The sequence below is a fragment of the Schistocerca piceifrons genome, chromosome 8 (assembly GCF_021461385.2).
Source record: "Schistocerca piceifrons isolate TAMUIC-IGC-003096 chromosome 8, iqSchPice1.1, whole genome shotgun sequence".
NCBI classification, from domain to species: Eukaryota; Metazoa; Arthropoda; class Insecta; order Orthoptera; family Acrididae; genus Schistocerca; species Schistocerca piceifrons.
The window spans coordinates 291,011,689-291,032,448 of NC_060145.1; the positions used below are offsets into that span (position 1 = coordinate 291,011,689).

The 20,760-nt window shown below is 42.6% G+C and overlaps 1 protein-coding gene across 1 annotated transcript in view; it reads left to right on the forward strand.

The window, feature by feature from the left end:
* LOC124711611 (armadillo repeat-containing protein 2) overlaps positions 1 to 20,760 on the forward strand; it is a 184,276-nt gene that overhangs the window by 72,998 nt on the left and 90,518 nt on the right. The window lies entirely within an intron of this gene.

Below are 20,760 nucleotides of genomic sequence, written 5' to 3' on the forward strand. Positions count from 1 at the left end.
TAGTGTTAGGTGCATGTTAGATAACTCCTTCCTACAGACAACAGAATTGTCTGCAGATAGCTACATGGAGCTTTTGATATTATCCCCTACATCATTTATATACTTTTTATAAATACTAATTGTCTATAACACTCCCTTGGGGTATTTGCAAAATTACTGTTACATGTGTTGATTTTATTCTGTTAACATATAGAACCCTGTTTACTAGGAAGTCCTGACTTGGCACAGATATGATCCGATACACAGTAAACTCATATTTTGTTCACCGAATGACAGTGCAGAACTGTATGAGATGCCTTCCAGAAGTCAAGGAATACGGCGTGAATTGACAGGGCTGAATTTTGTAAGATTTCTGTTTGCAGAATCCATGTTGATTTTTATATAGGAGGTTTTTGTTCTCCAAAAAGTCATAATACACAGTATAAAAAATGTTATGTAATCCTACAAAGATTGTCATCTCTGAGGAATATAATTTTAAGTTTATCTGTAAAGCATCCAGTGTCACTCTCCTTTCTGAATAAAGAATATTTCACTTACTCTTTCTGCAGCTGGAGTGGCTCCTGGCAACTTTATTACTTGTTAAAAAGAGCAACACATTGAGCTGTATATCAGCTGTAAGATGTGGAAACTTGGAGCAGTTCTGTTACTACATTTATAATTACTACATGTAACTCAAATAATATATCAAGTACAGGGTCAAATTTTGCTACAGAGAAGAAGGAAGCTGATAGATAATTCTTTAGCATTTTTTATTTGTAATATGTGGCTGTTGAAAAGTTCATTGGAAATCATGCCAAACTTTAAATAGGGGTCTGTGTATACCATTTCATTACCTTGCAGTAAATCAATATGTTTATATATGAAACTTGGGTAAAAATATCCCTTCATGAAATGCATGATTACCTTCTTACAAATGAGTTCTGCCACAACTTGTTATCATCACTCATAGAGACAACCTACTCTTGACCCGAGCAGCTCCACCAGTGATCACACTATTACAGTTTATAGTCTGACACTGAGCAATGCAGGCACATCATCAGGTGTGCCAGGCAGCAAGTCATTGGCCACAGCACTACTGACCAAGTGCAATGTGCTAACTACGAAGGTAAACCCACTCTGCCTTGGCAAAAGAAAATGCAATATTATGGTATTATGTGAATGGTCTACTGCTAAATGAGAAAAAGACCCAGAATATCTGGTTCAGTCTATCAAAGACTGTAAAAATAGGAAAAGAAAATGCAAAATTTTTAGGTATCATACTTCACAATAAACTAACATGGAACTCTCATGTTGAATACATAGTGGTTAGGCTGCCAAGAATTATAAATTTGCTGAAGAGACTGATGTGCTGTGTGACATTTGAATGTGTAAGGACGGCATACTTTGCTTTTATTCAATCTGTTTTAAGGTGTAGGATAATACTCTTGGGAAACAGCAGAAAAAAAATGAAATTCTGGTGATCCAGAAGAAATCAATCAGAGCAGTGGCAAAAGTAGATAATAGGACAGATTGTGGACCATTGTTTATTAAATATAGAATATTAACAGTTATTAATCTGTATATTCTCGATAGTGTTAACTATGTACTTGCTGAACTACCAAATTTAGGTGTAACGAATCAAAGGCATGACAACAATACAAGAATCTGTACTTCTCTGTTCTTGCCACAAAATAGATTACAAAAACTAACAATAGTCATAAGTACATGGCAATTAAAACATATAACAAATTGTCTGAACATGCCTCTATCATGCCAGTCATAGTATTTAAGAAAAAGGTCCACAACTTCTTGTTAACTATCCTATTCTATTCTAAAGAAGAATTTTTAGAAATGCGCAATATCAACTTAAATATGTAAAAATGTATTTTATAAAATTAATAGGTTTAGTGAAGCGACAAAGTCTATTGCATGTAATAATTCTGAATGACGAATAAAGAATCTGAATCTGAATCTAATATGTCCAAAGAGATCTGCAATGCCAACCTCACCAGAAACTACAAAAAATGTTGAATTTGCTAAACTCCTCAACCAAGGAATTTATTAATTCCATTCTCAACACTGAGGTTGAGGTACAAGACTTTGTATATGCCATCAAGACTGCTCTCCACAGTCTTCTTGCTTACAAAAGCTTCATCTCTAAGAAAAGAAGTGTGCTCTTTGGATTAAACCCCATAATAAACTTTCCCTTTACTCCAATTACCAGCCAACAATTGCTAATAACTTTTCAAATAATAAAACATACTTTTATAATGGAATCATGTTTTTCTCTGCAATTGGAGAAAGCACTTCTGGAATAATTTAGATAATCATATTAGGTTCTTTGCAATGTCACCACCTGAATACTTCACAATAAGAACATCATCTGAAAACAAAGTTACATGTATTATACTGATACTCATCAAATAATCAATGGATACTATAAACCAGAATGGAATAAATCACAGGTATAGCAGAACTAAGTCACTGATATGTTCAGTCACCTTAGAACTAACAATATAAATAATTTAGGAGTAAAGGAGACCACTCATCAAACAGCAAAAGCCTTTAGTTGTCAACAGTTACACACAAAAAAAGAAAGAAAATTTGCTAGCTTTTGGAATAAATCCTTTAACAAGCCAGAGTATATATACGTGTGTGCATGCACACACAAACATACACACATATAAATTGTGCCAGTTGGACACTTAGGTATAGTAAGAACCACAATCAGTGTGCAAATCCATCAGATCTGTTGTCTTTGACAGCCAAAATGCCTATACTTGACACTTTCATCCCGAGTCTGAAACATGTCATCCTCCTTCCAGATCAGCAAGCCAAGTTATAGTGCCTGCCTGTCTTACATGAAACATGATACACACTGGTCAGTTAGGAGGCTCCATTTCCTTCATTAAGCTCTCTTTCTATCTTTACTCTTGTTATTTATTAAGATTTTCAGGATTAAATTGTGGTATTAAATGGTGGCATCTGAGTACTGCAGTGCATCTTTTTCCTATCATTCTTTATCCACTCAGAATAAAACTTTCTTGGTATTTCAGCCTTGTCAAGTGGTTAAAATGCTCCTTGGCCATTGTCATGTGGTATAACCGCCACTGGGCTGCTGGTATGCACTTACGTAATGGGAGGTTATAACACGGAAACTAATTACCGTATGATGACAAAATGTGGTACCATGAAAGTCAGGGACATGGGGAAGAGAAATAATGCAGAATCAATTCAATTGAAGCACTTTTTAATGTGCTGCTACAGTACATCATACCATTACATACTGATACCATTACTGCCACAAAAGTGACTCAATATGGTGCCTATCAGTGTCCAGAAGAGTCTGACAGCAAAGGATTGCATTTTGCACAGCAGAACGAAGCATGTCCATAGGTACGCTGGATACCTCTCTTGATATGCTGCACTTTAGATCAGCACATGTGTGAATGTTCCCCTGATAAACTCTGTTCTCCAGGTAGCCCCACAACCAGAAACCACAGGGAGTAAGATCACATTTGATCATGCTGGCCAAGCATTTGGAAATGATTGGCTGATAATTCAATCATTTCATCATTTCCAAATATGTTTTGTAGAAACAGGTGAACTTCATGAGCAGTGAGCAGTGGCGCTCCATCTTGCATGAAAACTGTTGAGTTCAATGTGTCTCTTTCCTGTAGGGCAGGTATGACATGCTGGCGAAGCATAGGACAGTAATGCTGGCCTGTCACACTGCATATCTTTGGTCCTTGAGTGCCAACCTGTTCAAAAAATAATTGGCCAATGATGAATGTAGCTATGAAGCTACACCATACGATGTCACATTCACCATTCAGAGGAACTTCATGCACAGTGACTGAGGGTAAATATCCTCACATTCAGCTCTTCTGTATGTTCACTTCACTCATCAGTGAAAAATGAGCTTCCTCTGTCCGTAGGATGGTACAGGGCGAGCCCTCGTCAACTTCAATCCTTGTGAGAAAGTGGGGAGTGATGTCAACACATTGTTTTGTGTCCTCTGGTGCAAACTGCTGTACGATATGGATTTTGTATAGATACCATTTGAGAATGGTTTGAAGCACTGGACTGCGGGATGTTCAACTGTCATAACAGAATGTGCACTGCCTGATGATCAGGAATTGCATGCAGCATCGTCTGCCATAGCAACAGCGATTTTATCAACCACCTGTTGTGCAACCATTCGTCGACCTCTTCCCAGTTCTCCAGTTGATTCTTCAACATGTTCCACGCAGCAGGTGGAGAAAGAGGACCCTTCTGTAATCCTTTCAGCCACCGATATTTTCAGACTGCAGCTTCATCATTACTGTTGTTTTGATAATAGAGCTTCACCAATAATGCTCTGCTCCTTTTGTCCCAGCTCGTGTTGATACGCCAACAAGTGCACTGTGACTGGTCAAGTGTGTGAGACTGTGAATCACGATGAGTGATCACGACACTTGGTGGCCATAGATGGAAGTGAATGGTGATGCTGTGGTGTATGGAAACCATGCATGGCATACTCTGGACATTCATGCTGCCAAGTTTAGTACTCATATGGTAATTAGTTTTGTGTTATAACATGTTAAATAGGGAAAGTTTAATTATAACCACCCAGTACACTAACTGCTGACTGTGATGTCACTCATGCTTACAGCATCACCATATGTGGCATATATGGGAAAATGTTGACTTTGCGTTTGATGTGCCCACTTCAGCTTCACCATTGTTGGATCCAATACCATGCTGCTGGTCCCTGTCTCTATTAAGAGTGTAATCAGTGTAATCAGTGATTTTCATTTCAATGGTCTCTTTAATTACACTGTCTCAGAAGGTGTAAGTGCGAACCATGACAGAAGTTTCATCAAATTTGATCAGCTGACTGTTTTATAGAACATGGTCAGCTAAGAGTGCTCTTCTTCTTCTTCCTTTTTTTATGGGGGGAGGGGGGGGGGGATAAAACCTCTCATGCTTCTTCCTGTGTTGTCCTCAAAGATGGGCATTTCGAGTCATTGGCATCTACGGTTTCTCACACCTTGGGTGACCTTGCTGGCTGCCAGCAACCAAGTGCCATTCTCACCCTACTGATTAACCAGTGCCTCTCAGTTTCTCTGTGAAAGTCCTTGAATGCATTCTCCACCTCAACAGAATAAAATCTTCAGAGTCATGTGTGTGTTAATGATTTCAACCAGAAAAAAAGTACTAGAGCAGCAGTTTGCTACAAGCTAGAAAACAGAGGTACTAACTAGCCATTGGCCATTGTGGAAGTTTAAGCCAGTCCTCAGCCACTACATGTTGATGAAATGATTTGATGATTTGCCATTACTCCACCCCAAATGACCCCAGGTTTGGTGCAGCCTCTATTTTACACAAAAAGACCTACCTATTATGACATTAGAACTACCACTACACTTTTTTCAAGAAGAGGTTGGGGCTGTGAGGCTACCCCAGAGCTGGTTTTGTCATCACCATACATCCGCAAGCCCATTTCCTAAAGATCCCAATTTCATAACTGCATCAGGCAAGTGCATTATCATTGGTGACATTTAACACAAGGAATGTCAACTTTGACTATCACACCAGCAGCAGCAATGGTCCTGAGCTTGAAGGAATCTGGATCATACCTCATTCATCTTATTATCAGAACAGTCACCCACATTATCAACCAAGTAGGATTTTCTATTGTCAGAGACACATCCATTGCTCTGTTCAGCTAACTGTCTGTGCTTTTCTAGCTGAACAGTTAACAGAGTTGGCAGTGATCTTATTCCCTTACTCTTTTCCACTAAGACAATTACACTGTTTTCAAAAACTTGAATAAGTTCGAAATTGCTACCAAGACTAACATCTTATGTGCAGACACTGAGAGCAATTTGAATGACTTCAATAACAAAATTGTAAAAGCCTTTGATACAGCAATTGCTGAGAATATTTCTACTTGGCTTTAAAATCATTAAGAGGAAGTTTGGATGCTCCCAAGCATTTTACCAATAAATTACACTTCTTGCCAAATCATGATTGAAAACAATTTGCCTGTATTGTTACTGTCCATACATCAGCACATCTGCCTCTGAGCAATAAAAACAACTATGAAAACTCATTTGTTGGCTCTTTAATTAACTCATTGTATTTCGTAAATCCCAATATGTCTTCAGGAACGTACAACAAGGCAAGTTATATATTAACATGTAGAAACAGTCACTCCAAGCTACTTCTGTAAAGTGTGTTAGTAACAAATTATGGCTAGTACTTATCTTTTTGCAGCACTGATAATTATAGGAATTATTCGTGTGGGTACATTAGCAGAACAACAACTACTTTGCTGAAAGCTAATGCTCAGTCTCTTATTTTACTCAGCGGTTTATTTTTATCTAATACTTCAAAGCAAAGCATTTGCTCTACACAGGCTACTGTTAGGTGTCTATATACTAGCAAACTCAAGATTAGAGCTATGTGGCATTTACATTCTGTACGTCCAAATATTCTGATAAATTGCAGAATGACTAATAAGTTGTTGAATATTTTGGGATTTTCAATTTCCTGTGTGATGTCTACTGACAACATAGAATAGATATTTGCACAAAAATTTAAATTTCATTCTGAACTGCAGAAAGAGATGTGAACCAGTAGTCTATATGGCAATTATTATTATTTATAATACTGTTATTGTGTACATCACAGTTCATCTTAAAGCCATTCATGGTATTAACTGCAAATACAGTTAAGAAGTAAATGTTTTGGCACATAAGTGTTAGAACCCCTAGTCCCCGAAGTAGCTTCTGTGTGATGTTTGGCTATCAACTTTACACAGTTTCATTCATATTACATGATTGTGGAGAGAAATACTTGATTTGATATTGAAGAGGGCACTCAAAGCAGCACTCAAACTTTCAACAGGCTTACCTATGCTGTTCCAATGCATGTGCAGTGACATCTGGGTACATTATGCACACCCCAGTGCAGTTTAAACAGGGGAGCTCAGTGTACTTTCATTAGTGTACACTTGAAGATGGCCAGAAGACTCTGTGTCATAATATCATGGCAGAAAGTGATTGCCCATCCCAAATTTCATGAAACAACAATCTATATGCTTTGAAAGTTTCAAATTTCACAGAGAAATTAAATTTTTGAGGGACAGCAACAGCATTTTTAAGTGAAGATAAGGTTGTTTCTCCTTAATTACTTCTCCCGCGCCACAGAAGAATTATTGAATGAAAATCATAATCAGGAATGCCATGCTGTATGGCATTGCTTACTGGGAGACACCAATGGGCATTCAGTTGCCAACCCTTGCCAGCCAAATACTGGTGATGAAAACTTCTTATACCAACGGGACAATAACCAGCTATCTCCAAGTCAAATGCCACTGCACAAGTGTGTCATAGTAAGTTCTGCTGTGGAGGTTATTAGTAGTCAGATAAAGTACAAACCTATAAGTGCCCAATTTACCACCAGAAGCGTGTGAAATTTGTTCAGTAGGTATGTTCCACATCAAATTGTCTGTTACTGATATAATGAGTGAAAGATATAACTCAATGACTCACTTACTTCAGTGTTTCTGGTGTCGTCCCCAATTTTAGCCAAACTAATAGTTGATACATGTGTACTATATGTATGATTTGTTTTTGGGCACTTTGTCATTTTACCAATGTCATAAAAGGGTTGGGAAAGTCAAGGACTCTTCAGGGCCAAAATCTTTTGGAATGATATGATTTAGACATGAGATACTCTCAATTATTATGATTATGGAAATTTCACTACAGAAAGAACAAAACTGAGAAAATGTGATTACTGATATGCTGGTGAAAGATGAGTGACACATTGACAGGTACAAAAGATCGGAAAATTGCCCTAGCTTCAAGTGTCCCCTCTTTTTTCTAATGTAAATAGAATCTCATATGCACACAAGAACTTGAAAGCTAAATAATTTTATGATCTGCTGCAGGTACAGCGAGTGGAGAAAACACCACAAACATAACACATTATCATGCCTAATATAATGTAGGAAAACCATTTACATTCAAAACAGCTTCCACTTGTCTCCTTAGAATGATAAATACAGGTCATATATGGTTATCAAGGAAATCTTATGCCGCTTTTCCTGCAAAATACACTCCTGGAAATTGAAATACGAACACCGTGAATTCATTGTCCCAGGAAGGGGAAACTTTATTGACACATTCCTGGGGTCAGATACATCACACGATCACACTGACAGAACCACAGGCACATACACACAGGCAACAGAGCATGCACAATGTCGGCACTAGTACAGTGTATATCCACCTTTCGCAGCAATGCAGGCTGCTATTCTCCCATGGAGACGATCGTAGAGATGCTGGATGTAGTCCTGTGGAATGGCTCGCCATGCCATTTCCACCTGGCGCCTCAGTTGGACCAGCGTTCGCGCTGGACGTGCAGACCGCGTGAGACGACGCTTCATCCAGTCCCAAACATGCTCAATGGGGGACAGATCCGGAGATCTTGCTGGCCAGGGTAGTTGACTTACACCTTCTAGAGCACGTTGGGTGGCACGGGATACATGCGGACGTGCATTGTCCTGTTGGAACAGCAAGTTCCCTTGCCGGTCTAGGAATGGTAGAACGATGGGTTCGATGACGGTTTGGATGTACCGTGCACTATTCAGTGTCCCCTCGACGATCACCAGTGGTGTACGGCCAGTGTAGGAGATCGCTCCCCACGCCATGATGCCAGGTGTTGGCCCTGTGTGCCTCGGTCGTATGCAGTCCTGATTGTGGCGCTCACCTGCACAGCGCCAAACACGCATACGACCATCATTGGCACCAAGGCAGAAGCGACTCTCATCGCTGAAGACGACACGTCTCCATTCGTCCCTCCATTCACGTCTGTCGCGACACCACTGGAGGCGGGCTGCACGATGTTGGGGCGTGAGCGGAAGACGGCCTAACGGTGTGCGGGACCGTAGCCCAGCTTCATGGAGACGGTTGTGAATGGTCCTCGCCGATACCCCAGGAGCAACAGTGTCCCTAATTTGCTGGGAAGTGGCGGTGCGATCCCCTACGGCACTGCGTAGGATCCTACGGTCTTGGCGTGCATCCGTGCGTCGCTGCGGTCCGCTCCCAGGTCGACGGGCACGTGCACCTTCCGCCGACCACTGGCGACAACATCGATGTACTGTGGAGACCTCACGCCCCACGTGTTGAGCAATTCGGCGGTACGTCCACCCGGCCTCCCGCATGCCCACTATACGCCCTCGCTCAAAGTCCGTCAACTGCACATACGGTTCACGTCCACGCTGTCGCGGCATGCTACCAGTGTTAAAGACTGCGATGGAGTTCCGTATGCCACGGCAAACTGGCTGACACTGACGGCGGCGGTCCACAAATGCCGTGCAGCTAGCGCCATTCGACGGCCAACACCGCGGTTCCTGGTGTGTCCGCTGTGCCGTGCGTGTGATCATTGCTTGTACAGCCCTCTCGCAGTGTCCGGAGCAAGTATGGTGGGTCTGACACACCGGTGTCAATGTGTTCTTTTTTCCATTTCCAGGAGTGTAGTTGCAAGTTCAGGTAAAGATGATGTAGGTGGGTAGTGAACACATACCTTTCTATCATCAGTAGACCACAAAAGCTCAATAATATTGAGATCTGGTGACTGTGGTGGCCAAGAGAGAGCCAACAATTCATCCCTAAGCTCATAAATCAGTCCTGGACATTGCGAGTGGTGTAAACAGGGGCCCCGTCATCTTAGAAAACAGCAGCACTATTGGAGAACAAACACTGTAACATGGAATGAAACTGATCAGCCAAAACAATTGCATAATGCTTGTCAGTAATGCAGTCTTGCAGAGTAACTGTGGGGCCCAAAAAATACCATGATATGGCTGCTCAAATCATTTCCGAAATCCTGCAATGTTTTGCTCTTGGAACTTAAACTTAGCCCAAAATGAAAACAGTCTGAAACGAGGCTCCTCTGACCAAATGACATTTTTCCAATGCTCCATAGTCCAGGTCCTAAAGCTTGTGCGCCATCTTTATCTGTTATGGCATTTGCGTCACTGATGAGTGGTTTTGGAATTCCATCTCACTCTGAAATACCCTTGTTCTGGAGATATCCTCATGTTGTCTTGGTTCCTGATAAGGTTTCTTGAGTAAGACATTCAATTCCAGAGTGACTTTTGCAGCTGTCATCCTCTTATTCTTCATCACAGTCCTCTTCAGTGACCATCTGTCGTGATACTCAACACACACTTTTGTCTGTATTGTGACAGCCGATGTTGTTTCTCCACTTTCCCTGTTTGTGGTATAAATCTTCAATACAGTGCCTCTTGAAGCACCGACATTACAGCTGCCTTGGTTACAGAAGCACCCACCATATGAGTGCCAACAATTCGCCCACATTTGAATTCACTTACAGTTAGCTCCAACATGATAAGCTCATAACTTCACAGAACATTGTTCTGAGCATGACTGACATTTGCAATGTATTGAAGACATTAGACATGTGCCAATCACAATCTACAGGCTTGGCTAGTGTCTGCATTTATGTTCAAGTAGTCATTTCCTGCTCTGTTTCCATATTTTTGTACACCCCCTGTATATGTGAGAAACCCTGCAGTTCACTTCTTCAACATTGAAGATTTTGTAAATATGAATCTTGTTTGTGACCCATAGACACATGAAATAAGAGTGCTCAGTTACCATCATAATGATTTCATATGAGACTACATACATTACAACATTTAGATTGTTTGAAGGTCTCTCGGGCATGCAGCCGGGTCGACTGGTAGTTGGAGAACAAATTTTCGATGGCGTAACGTGCCATCATCATCAGGTTACTTCTGTTGACTGACATCCTAGGCCGGCAGGTGGTGTGGTATATATACCTGTCGCCTCTCCCCTCCACTGACTCCGCGTATGGACTGAGGGATGTGCAGGCTGTGGTGGTGGGGGTAGCTTGTGCTGACGAGATGACTGATGGGCGTCAGTACGCATGCCGCCGTCGGCAGGTGTGGTGCCCCGTTCCCGCTGCTCCTGCAGAACTTTTATTGCTGGATTCCACGCTTGGCTGATTGGCTAAGTTGAAATCCGTTGTCCTTGTTAATAAGGTTCTTGTGCAGCCGGATTTCAATTGCTTCCTTGTATACACAGTCCCAAAAGCGGGATGTGTTGTGCAGGACTTCTGTGTTCTCATATTTCATACGATGATTTGTCTCGAGGCAATGTTCTGCAATTGCAGATTTTGTAGGCTGTTGGAGATCGGTGTGCCGTTTGTGTTTGGTACACCTTTCCTCGATCGTGCGAATGGTTTGCCCCACATATGCTTTCCCACACTCGCACGGTATGAAATAAACTCCAGCCAAGCGTGGAATCCAGCAATAAAAGTTCTGCAGGAGCAGCGGAAACGGGGCACCACACCCACCGAAGGCGGCATGTGTACTGACACCCATCAGTCATCTGATCAGTGCAAGCTACCCCCACCACAGCAGCCTGCACATCTCTCGGTCCATACACGGAGTCAGTGGAGGGGAGAGGCAACAGGTATATATACCACACCACCCCCGGCCTAGGACGTCAGTCAACAGCAGTCAACAGGAGTAACCTGATGGTGATAGCACATTACGCCATCGAACATTTGTTCTACAATGACTAGTCAACCTGGCTGCATGCCTGAAAGACCTCTAAGCATCTCATTCGCCGGGAAAATCTACGAACACACATAAGATTCCTCTATGGTGAGTAAATGGTACAGCAAGTGAAGAAGCTTGATAAGCTTCAGAACAAGAAACAATGGCTTCTGAGTGCACTCGTCTTCTTGAAGAGATGCCATGACATCTGAATTGTGCCAACCTTTGCCAAGATCGTACATCATATCCAGACACCTGTGGCGAACTGAATTACCAGAAGAGCTAGCCTGGCCCTAGTGCATGAACGTATCAGAGACACACGCCGCCAGCTTGACTCCATAGGGTGCAAACTTTTTGCCCTACATCTAGAATTGGTGTCCCTGCTCTCTCCTGTCACCTGGGAATGGGTTGAATGTTCCTCCTGGGCACAATCCAAGAGGACTCAACGAAATGCAACTATGAAACAGTCATCAAAATTTGATCGGCTTGCATCAAAACAGCCCAAACAGGAGACTAAGCGCACAGTTATGAATCTTTCAGGGAAAGCCTTAAACTTTGCTTCAACACCAGCAGCAATCCCTGTCGCAGAAATCATCAGTGGAGTGGAACAAGTTGCCTCCAAGCTGCCACCCGACACGGCGGAAGAGTTACGACGCGAAACGTGCCGCACACTCGCCAGGGCCGCACTGCCGAAACACAACATCTCCAGACGGGAAAGGGCCGTGCTGCAGTCTCTGCGTGATGATCCAGACATTGTTGTCATCCCAGCGGATAAGGGGAACATAACCATTCTACTAACGGCGGCAGAATACAAAGAGAAAATGTACAAGATCTTGGATGACCCTGCTTACAGGAAGATGACGACGGATCCAACCAGTCGGATACAGCGCAAGACGATTGAAATTCTTCGAAGTACCTTTACAGACGAGACAGTGAAGAAACTTCAGCCACGTGCTGCCACACCACCAAGACTCTATGGACTTCCAAAGGTATACAAGATGGGCACTCCTCTGAGACCGACAGTGAGCACTACAGGAGCGCCATCATACCAGCTTGCCAAACTTTTTGACCACAGTATTGAGTCCATTGGTTGGCAAATGTGAGCACCACATCAAAAACTCGGTACAGTTAGTGGAACGTATGGGGAAACTCAAGTTGGCCAGCTCAGATCTTATGGTCAGTTTCGATGTTTTATCACTTTTCACGAGAGTTCCACTCAAAGATTTGCTGGATCTTATTGAGAAGAAATTTGGGCCCACATTCACGAAAGTATTTAACTTTGTGCTCATGTCAATATATTTTCTTTTTGACGGACACTACTATGAACAGGCAGACGGCGTACCTATGGGTAGCCTTCTGTCACCTGTGGTGGACAACATGTACATGGAAGAATTTGAGGAGAAAGCGTTAGAATCAGCACCACTAAAACCAACAATCTTCTACAGATGTGTTGATGACACATTTGTCATTTGGCCTCACAGGGAAGAGAAGCTCCAACTGTTCTTACAACATCTGAACTCTACCCACCCTCAAATTCAGTTCACCATGGAGGTGGAGAAAAACGGGCAGCTACCATTCTTGGATGTTCTGCTATGGAAAACGCCTGATGGAACACTGGGACACAGCATCTACCGGAAGACAACCCACACGGATCTGTACCTTCACGCCTCCAGCTGTCATCACCCGTCACAAAGGGAAGGAGTACTAAATACATTGGTTCACAGAGCTCATATGATCTCCGACGAAGAAAGCTTAAAACCAGAACTAGACCACCTCAAGCATGTGTTCCAGAAGAACGGCTATAGTGACCGCCAAATTCAATGCACCTTCAAGCAGAAGACCACACCACAGCCGACACTTGATGATGGTCCACCGAAAGCGACAGCCTACGTACCATACACAGGCAATGCATCTGGAAACATAGGCAGGATTCTAGGACATCATAACGTGAAATGCATCTACCACCCGCCGCCAAAGATCAAGTCCCTTGTAGGAACAGTAAAGGACGATTTAGGACTCCAGAAATCTGGAGTTTATTTCATACCGTGGGAGTGTGGGAAAGCATATGTGGGGCAAGCGATCGAGGAAAGGTGTACCGAACACAAACAGCACACCGATCTCCAACAGCCTACAAAATCTGCAATTGCAGAACATTGCCTCGAGACAAACCATCTTATGAAATACGAGAACACGGAAGTCTTGCACAACACATCCCACTTTTGGGACTGTGTATACAAGGAAGCAATTGTAATCCGGCTGCATGAGAACCTTATTAACAAGGACAACAGATTTCAACTCTGCCAAACGTGGAATCCAGCAATAAAAGTTCTGCAGGAGCAGCGGAAACGGGGCACCACACCCACCGAAGGTGGCATGTGTACTGACACCCATCAGTCATCTCGTCAGCGCAAGCTACCCCCCCCCCCTTTCCACCGTGGCCTGCACATCCCTCGGTCCATATGTGGAGTTAGTGGAGGGGAGAGGCAACAGATATATATACCACACCACCCGCCAGCCTAGGACGTCAGTCAACAGGAGTAACCTGATGATGTGGCACGTTACGCCGCTGAAAATTCGTTGTACAATGACCAGTCAACCCAGCTTCATGCCTGAGAGACCTTCAAGCATCTCATTCACCGGGAAAATCTACGAACATACATTTAGATTGTTTCTTCTGGCATTTGTGGTATTAGTGATGAACACTCCTAACATTCCTGGAATCTGTTTATTGGAAATTGATCCTATCACTCAGTATAATTGCATGAAACAAACTTGCAATTCAACATTGTATTTGACGGTTCCTATTTTATTAATTTCAGCACAGTAGATGAATAGTTATTATGAGTTTGTAGAAGCAAACACACAGAATAATTAAGTAATTCAATGCCCTAATCGTCATTCACTGTTCTACATCTATAGTCTACAAACCACTATAAGGTGCATAGCAGATGCTACATCACATTGTACCAGTTATTAGTGTGTTCCCGTTCCATTCACGTATGGAGTGGGGGAAGAATATTTGATTGAATGCCTCTGTTTGTACAGTAATTAAACTTATCCTCACGATCACTAGGTGAGTGTTACATATGGAATTGTAGTATATTCCTAGAATCATCATGTAAAGCCTGTTCTTGAAACTTTGTTTATAGACTTTCTCGGGATAGTTTATGCCTATCTTCAAGGGTCTTCCAGTTCAGTTCCTTCAGTATCTCTGTGACACTCTCCCATGGATTAAACAAACCTGTGACCATTCATGCCACCATTCTATGTATGTGTTCAGTATCACCTATTTGGTATTTCAGTATCATCTATTTGGTACATGTCTCACACTCTTGAACGATGCTCTAGGATGGCTCACATGAGTGATTTGTAGGCAATCTACTTTTCAGACTGATTACACTTCCCCAGAATTCTGTCAATAAACCGAAGTTCACCACCTGCTGTATCCACAAATGAGCCGATGTGATCATTTCATTTTATATCCCTACAAAGTGTTACACCGAGATATTTGTATGAGTTGCTGATTCCAACTCATTGGTATTATAATCATAGGATACTATGTGTTGTTTTATTTATGCAGCTTCATTATATATTACTGCACCATCTGCAAAAGTCTGATATTACTATTACTATTCCCTGCAAGGTAGTTAGTATACAACATGAATAGCAAGGGTCCCAACACACTTCCCTGGGGCACACCTGAAGTTACTTCTACTCTCCATCCGAGATAACATGCTGTGTCCTCCCTGCAAAAAAAGTCCTCAATACAGTCACAAATTCCATTTGATATCTGATATGAGCAAACCTTTGACAATAGGCATAGATGTGGTATTGTGTCAAATGCTTTTTGGAAATCAAGAAATACTGCATCTACTTGATGGCCATGATGCTAAGCTTTCAGTATGTCATGTGAGAAAAGTGCGAGTTGGGTTTCACATAATTGATGTTTTCGGAATCCATGTTGATAGGCACTGAGGAGGTCATTCTGTTCAAGGTACATCATTGTGTTTGAGCCCAGAATATGTTCTAAGATTGTACAACAAATCGATCTCAAGGATATTGGACAGTAGTTTTGTGGGCACTTCTGCTACCCTCCTTGTAGATGAGTGTGACCTTTGCTTATTTCCAAGAATGAGGCAACAGTTCCTTGTTTGAGGGATCTACAATAGGTTATAGTTAAAGAGGGGGTAACTCAGCCACAAGTTCAGTGTAGAATCTGACAGAAATTCCATAGGGCCATGGAATTTTGTTCAATTTTAATGATTTCAGGTGTTCTCAACACCACTGACTCTAATGCTTATTTCATTAATCTTTTCAGTGGTTCAAAAATTAAATTGGGGCAATTCTCATGGGTTTTTTCCTTTATAAAGGTACATCTGAAAATGGAGTGAAGCATTTCAGTTTTTGCTTTGCTACCCTCAAATTCAGTTCCTGTCTCATTCACTAGGGACTGGACAATAACTGTGGCACCACTAACAATCATTACATATGGCCAGAATTTGTTTGGGTTTTGTGAAATATCGTTTGACAACATTCTAACACACTAGTCATTGAAGGGCTTCATGCATTGCTCTCTTGACAGCTAAGCACATTTTATTCAGCCTCTCTCAGTCTATAACCCTATGCTTTGTTTTACACCTATTATACAGTAACCTCTGTTTCTTTAGAAGTTTATTCATAGTAACTGTACACCATAGAGGCTATGAACTGTTCTGCTGGGTGCATATCTGTCCAGTGCATGGTGGACTATTGTTTTAAATTTGAACCATAGTTCCTCTACACGCTCCGGCCCTGTGCTGAAAGTTTCAGGTTCCTAACTCATGTAAGACAATACATATTTTTTTCATCTACACTCCTGGAAATGGAAAAAAGAACACATTGACACCGGTGTGTCAGACCCACCATACTTGCTCCGGACACTGCGAGAGGGCTGTACAAGCAATGATCACACGCACGGCACAGCGGACACACCAGGAACCGCGGTGATGGCCGTCGAATGGCGCTAGCTGCGCAGCATTTGTGCACCGCCGCCGTCAGTGTCAGCCAGTTTGCCGTGGCATACGGAGCTCCATCGCAGTCTTTAACACTGGTAGCATGCCGCGACAGCGTGGACGTGAACCGTATGTGCAGTTGACGGACTTTGAGCGAGGGCGTATAGTGGGCATGCGGGAGGCCGGGTGGACGTACCGCCGAATTGCTCAACACGTGGGGCGTGAGGTCTCCACAGTACATCGACGTTGTTGCCAGTGGTCGGCGGAAGGTGCACGTGCCCGTCGACCTGGGACCGGACCGCAGCGACGCACGGATGCACGCCAAGACCGTAGGATCCTACGCAGTGCCGTAGGGGACCGCACCGCCACTTCCCAGCAAATTAGGGACACTGTTGCTCCTGGGGTATCGGCGAGGACCATTCGCAACCGTCTCCATGAAGCTGGGCTACGGTCCCGCACACCGTTAGGCTGTCTTCCGCTCACACCCCAACACCGTGCAGCCCGCCTCCAGTGGTGTCGCGACAGGCGTGAATGGAGGGACGAATGGGGACGTGTCATCTTCAGCGATGAGAGTCGCTTCTGCCTTGGTGCCAATGATGGTCGTATGCGTGTTTGGCGCCGTGCAGGTGAGCGCCACAATCAGGACTGCATACGACCGAGGCACACAGGGCCAACACCTGGCATCATGGTGTGGGGAGCGATCTCCTACACTGGCCATACACCACTGGTGATCGTCGAGGGGACACTGAATAGTGCACGGTACATCCAAACCGTCATCGAACCCATCGTTCTACCATTCCTAGACCGGCAAGGGAACTTGCTGTTCCAACAGGACAATGTATGTCCGCATGTATCCCGTGCCACCCAACGTGCTCTAGAAGGTGTAAGTCAACTACCCTGGCCAGCAAGATCTCCGGATCTGTCCCCCATTGAGCATGTTTGGGACTGGATGAAGCGTCGTCTCACGCGGTCTGCACGTCCAGCACAAACGCTGGTCCAACTGAGGCGCCAGGTGGAAATGGCATGGCAAGCCGTTCCACAGGACTACATCCAGCATCTCTACGATCGTCTCCATGGGAGAATAGCAGCCTGCATTGCAGCGAAAGGTGGATGTACACTGTACTAGTGCCGACATTGTGCATGCTCTGTTGCCTGTGTGTATGTGCCTGTGGTTCTGTCAGTGTGATCATGTGATGTATCTGACCCCAGGAATGTGTCAATAAAGTTTCCCCTTCCTGGGACAATGAATTCACGGTGTTCGTATTTCAATTTCCAGGAGTGTATTTTACTGAACATATATACTATCTTTCTGCTTGTTTTAGTTGTTCTTTGTACTTTGGTAATCATTGTTGTCACATCTGTGTCACGGTCACTGATAACATTTTTGGTGTGTACATTCTCAAAGAGTTCTGGTCTGCTTGTTCCCATTAGATCCAACATATTTCCATCATGAATGGGGCCTTATCAAGCCCACTGCTAACAAAACTGTAATCATCCCAATTAATTGTTGGATGATAGAAGTTTCTGCCAATGGTTACTGTATGATGGGGGAGCTCATGTACAAGTAAACTGTTTTTTTCTCTAAAGTTTTTGGTTACATCAGAAGATGAGTCTGGTGGGCGATACAATGATCCAATTATCATTTTATGCTGACTCCGATACTGACCCTTGCCCAAACAATCTCACACACAGCTTCAATTTCTATCTTGGTGGATCTAAGTTTCTTATATATTGTGACAAATACACCACCTCTATTTCCCATTTGCCTATCCTTTTGATATAAACTTAAATTTTCGCCAAAAATCTCACTGCTATCAATTTTAGGTTCAACCAAGTTTGTGTACCTAGTATTATGTGAGCTTCACTGCTTTTCATGAGTGCTTCAAGCTCTGGCACTTTGTTGTGAATGTTTCAGCAGCTTATCATTACGATTTTAATACTTTCGCTTGTGGGAAGCATTTCTTCCGATCTTAACAGTGATACTTCCAGATTTCCTACAGCTATCTTTGTCTGGATTGGATGGAGAGTTGCCTAATCTAAAAAACTTTTGTGTGCATCCCACTTGCAGTCAACTAGTGGAGTAGCAACCTCTGATGTGTTGTGCACACCTGACCCACTTAATGGGACCTTACAGTTCTCAGCCCCATGGCGCATGTTGAGGAAGTCACAGCCTGGCTTGTCACAAAACCTTCGAAGTCTCTGTTTCAGTTCTTCCACTCAACTCAGATCCAAGGGGCCATGAGGTGTTCTGGGAATAATGCTGCAAATTATGAGCTTCATAGAAAGTCCATGCCCAAGGCTGGTCTTTTCAACCTTCTCTGCCAGTCGCTGGAATGACCCAAGCATGACCTTGGAGCCCAGAAGACAGGCATCATTTGTTCCATTTGTTACAACATGCACCGAATCTGCAGTTTGTTGCACCTGTTTCCTTATTGGCTGCTGGAATAGTCTCTTCAGCATGTTGAATGAGGTTCCCAGAGATACACACTAAGTGCACCTGGTGTCATTTCCTGTCCTGTGCTGCCATTTCCATAAATGGTACCATCATTCATTGTACACTTAAACTGCCCATAATTAATTGACTCATACCCTTTTGTGTTTGCCTCCTCTTGACACCGGACAAAACAGGTGTCTCCAAAACAGATGAAGTGAGTCCCACTGGCTCAGTTTTAGTGAAAGACAGTGCATCAAACATGTTGGCTAGAGGGTTCGGTACAATAACCTGAATCCTCCCTGGTCCCCATCCACCCTGTACAAGACACCTAGATCTACCATTGACATGCCAGTCACGGTCAAGTGGATGAGTAATGACAGATTCTGTACTTTCTGCAGCAGATACAGGATCCATAGGAGATGATAGTTCTTGAGGTACCTCTGGTACCAATATCCCAGGTACACAATGCTTGGGAGCTCTTCCAACACATCAGTTCACAGGAGCTGCCAATCATTTGACAGTAGTCAGGGCATGTTCAACAACGGCATTCTCAGTGGGGCTGCATATTGGCTGGTTCAATGTTCTACATGGCAGTGAACAAACAACTTTAAATTAAGCTCGCTAATTATCTTTTAATATGTTGAGCTAAAAGTTGCTAATTGCCCATAAGAATTAAAGCAATTACGCAAAATGAGATTGCTATTAAGACAACACAAAAACTTGTGGTAAAAACTGCTAGTTTTCTAAAACGTTTTGATCTTAGTTACAGTTGTATCAAACTCAAAAACGTAGTTAATTTACATAGTTAATTTACAATAAATGCAGTTAATATATTGGGCTACTCCTCTTTTATGAAAATCTAGATGTTACACCATATGTTAGAATATCTGCTACAAAAACTGAACCACAAACTCCAATTTACTCCAAATTGCTCATAGAGCACGGAAAGGACAATGTTAGCTTCCAAAAATTCTCAAGAACTCCCAGTTTTAGGCATTGTTATACAGTGAATTTCAGGGGTGATGTATATTTTGGCAGAACTGTGAATGACAAATGCTGGTTTACTACAAACTAAGGTAGGTATCCAAAACACTCCAACCAATAACTTATGAAAAAATAGGTTTGTAAATATCCGAAAATTCTCAGAAATAACCTATTTCTCATATAATTGTACAACGAAATTGGAATGATAGTACTTGAGGTACCTCTGGTATAAGTTGTAAAAAATTTTAAAAAAGATAAATTAAGTTTAAGTTGATAATTGACGATAACAGTACTAGTTTATTGCAGCATTTTGTGAATGATCAAACTTTCACAGTGCATCACAATACAAATGGGTGTCCATACAGTCAATGAAAGATAATGCAGAAGTAACATGAACAGTAAAATGAGCTAATCTAAAACTTCAGATAGACACATGAACCTTGTACACGTGATTGCATGGAATTTTCACATAGCTTTCTGTGCCCACCTCTACACTGGCATGCCAAGGAAGAACACTGCAGCATGAGTTTATCTTGGTCAAAATCGCTAACACGTGCAGCACCAACAAAGCACGTTTCCTGCCTATTGTAGCTAACAATGATGTCTGTCAAATGTTGGGATATTTCCTTGGTCAAGGCCACAGCCAACCGTCTGTTGTATCCTCATAAAATCATACTTATATACTGTGTGTGTGTGTGTGTGTGTGTGTGTGTGTGTGTGTGTGTGTGTGTCTATATATATTGATAAAAACAAAGATGAGGTGACTTACC